This window comes from Neophocaena asiaeorientalis, unplaced genomic scaffold (assembly GCF_003031525.2).
Source record: "Neophocaena asiaeorientalis asiaeorientalis breed wild unplaced genomic scaffold, Neophocaena_asiaeorientalis_V1.1 scaffold308, whole genome shotgun sequence".
Classification (NCBI taxonomy): domain Eukaryota; kingdom Metazoa; phylum Chordata; class Mammalia; order Artiodactyla; family Phocoenidae; genus Neophocaena; species Neophocaena asiaeorientalis.
In genome coordinates, this window is record NW_020172768.1 from 1,594,300 (window position 1) to 1,597,203 (window position 2,904).

Sequence of the window (2,904 nt, forward strand, 5' to 3'; positions counted from 1 at the left end):
GAGCCCCCGGCAGCTGCAAAGGCGCAAAGGCACCACTGTGCCTTTGCACAACTGAGTGTACGAGGAGCAATTCTGCAATCCTGCTTCAGGTGTTTTAAGATGAGTAGCCCTACAGAAGCGTATATCATCTGCTTCTGTGCTTTCCTCATCTCAAGAACAGAGAGTTCTTGGATTGAAGTGCTGTGTCTTATTGGCCTCTGTAGCCCTACTGTGTAACACAGGGCGGGGCACATAGTAGGTGCTCTGCAGATAGTTGCTGACTATTGAATGGGCGAAAACTTGTGGTGGGTCGGGGGACCTCTCCAGCAGCTGGTGGAGTGGAGGGCGACTGTGAGGGGGACTGGGCGAGAGGAATGACAGCGGGGAGGGCACCAAACAGCACCTGCAGATGACAGAGTGATGCGTGAGCACACATGCGGCACCCCTCTTGGAATTCCCAGAAGTAACTGGGATTCACCTTGAGGCGGGCCACCGATCCAATAGGCAATGGGTGACAGAAACATAAGGTAACAGTCCAGCCAACTTAGTCTCACACACAGCACGTACCGGTGATCTCACCTGTCTGAGCTGACCTTGTTTTATCCTTCCATGCATTCCTTGGGTTTTTCCCTGTGGGTGTGTCTGTTCCAGCTAATTGTTGATGATTCAGACTGGGGTTTTTGTTTTTTTGTCTTTCGTTCTTTTCTTTTGGTACGGATATCCTGATTATATATATATATATATATATATATTAGTTTTCTTTAGCTCTGAAGAGGGTTGTCCCCCTTGGGATCAGAAAACATGGTTACTGTGGCCATCTCCTCATTAGCCTGGGAGACTCTCCAGGGCAGGGGCTGTAATTCCTCATTCTTATGTGCTTCCTCCCAGGGAGGAGCTCTGAGCTCTGCATAACACGGCTATTAAACAATGTGTAGACACACGGCTTGACTGTCGGCATCCAAGGCCTGTGCCCTTACCTCCTCTGAGCACTTCAGCAGATGCATTTCCACGGGCATCGTCCTCTCCTGAGCAGCTCGGCCCGGTCCTCTTGGCCCTCCGGCTGCACACAGGTGCTTCAGGCCACTCTCATTTGGCACCCGCTCTGGGGCTCCGGGATTCCGACCCTCCCCTCCCCCGCATGCATGGCAGCCCTGGCCTGCTGTACTCAGGACGCTATGCTGAGCACCCAGGCAGTGGCCCTGCAGCTCAGAATGGAAACCTCCCCCAACACACACACACACACACACACACACACACACACACACACACACACACGAACGACGTATAGATAAGTAGGTTTTAATAACCCTACCATTAGATTTAAGAATGTCCCTGCCCACGTGGCCTCTTCTCTTGTCTCCAGGCTGCATGAAGAATGCTCTGGCACCGATACTACTGGAGAGGTTTGGTCCTTGCTAATACCGTAACATCAGTGGGGACTTTTATATTTAGCATCCTCCCCCTCCTTCCCTTCATTCACTTCCTGTTATCAATTGAGTCAAATCTGTCTCCTCCACTAAACTGTAATTAATCTTTGGTAGCAGAATGAAAAATAATCTAACAAATGGCACCCAAATTCCTCCTATAGAGTAAATTGTCTTTAGCAAGAAAAATATGTAGATACGCCACATGGAGTGGAAGGTAAGGTCTAGCAAAAGGCGTCAAGACACAAAAAGATAAACCCCTGTGCAGTAGAGATAAACAGGAACTGGGGACGGAGAAAGAGCAGCGAGGAGAGACGTGAGGGGTCGGGGCGAGGAAGCAAGGGGCAGGGGGCTGAAAACAACTGAAGAACAACTTGCATTGTTACGCTATAAGCCCCTTCTCCTCTGTCTTCTTCAAAACTCTAAGAAAATTTTACTGCACACAAATTGCAGTATGTGTGTGTGTGCTTCTAGCTGATAGAATATGGCAAAGGTGATAGGGTAGCCACTCCCTTGGTTAGATTATGTTATATAAGACTTAGCAGACCAGAGAGAGAGAGAGAGAGAGAGAGATGGTCCCGCTGACTCTGGAGAAGTCAACTGCCCTGTTGTGAAACAGCCTCGTGGCAAGGAAATGCTGGTGGCTCTAGGAGCCGAGAGCTACCCTCAGCTAATAGCTGGCAAGAAAATAGGAACCTCAGTACTACAGGCACAAGGAACTGAATTCTTCCAGTGACTACATGAGCTTGGAAGAGGACCATGAGCTTCAGAAAGGAATGCAAACCAGCTGACACCTTAACTGAAGTCTGATGACACCTTGAGCAGAAAATCCAGCTAAGCTGTACCCAACCCACAGAAACTGTAAAGAAAAATAAATGTATGTTGTTTTAAGCTGCTAAATTTGTGGCAATTAGTTATGCAGCATAGAAAACTAATACGGGTGTGTATGTGTGTGTGTGTGTGTGTGTGTTTACACACTAAGACAAAGGACGGAGTTCCAGGTCTGCCTCAACAAGGTAGGCAAGAGTACAGCACATATAGAACAGTGAAATGATCTCTAAAGGGACTAATTCAGGTGAAGCAGGAGTTTGGAGTCAGAGATAGTGCTGAGAACTTAGGCCTTCAGAAATTTGGAGAAATACTGGTATCCTAGTCCGGGTTGCCCCAGAGGCAGACTCCAAGGCAAGAAGCTAAATAGTTTATTTGAAAGGTGATCCCAGCAAACAGGTAGGATATTGGGGGAATGAGAGATGGAAGGGAAGGAAGCCAGTGAAGGTTGCACATGAAGCAGTTTACTACCGTGTGGACAGCTAGAGCTTAACTGTGGGAAACAATGAAGAATAAGCCTCAGAATTATCCCACCCGAGGGGCAAGGGAGCTGGGATATTTATCCACCAACTGCCATCAGATATGGGTTGAAGGCTGCTTCTCCGGGGTAAGGAGAAGTTAATTCCCCAGATTTCTGGGTGACCTTGCAGGAAGGTAACCTGTCCAAACCTTC

At 48.3% G+C, this 2,904-nt stretch overlaps 1 protein-coding gene across 1 annotated transcript in view; it reads right to left on the reverse strand.

Moving 5' to 3' along the window:
* The window catches only part of HEPACAM (hepatic and glial cell adhesion molecule), a 13,697-nt gene extending 12,317 nt beyond the window's left edge, over positions 1–1,380 (reverse strand). The window contains exon 1 of the mRNA XM_024740764.1: positions 1,292–1,380. The gene's annotated coding sequence lies outside the window, so the exon portion shown is untranslated. The remainder of the gene's footprint in view (positions 1–1,291) is intronic.
* Between the last annotated feature and the right edge of the window lie 1,524 nt (positions 1,381–2,904).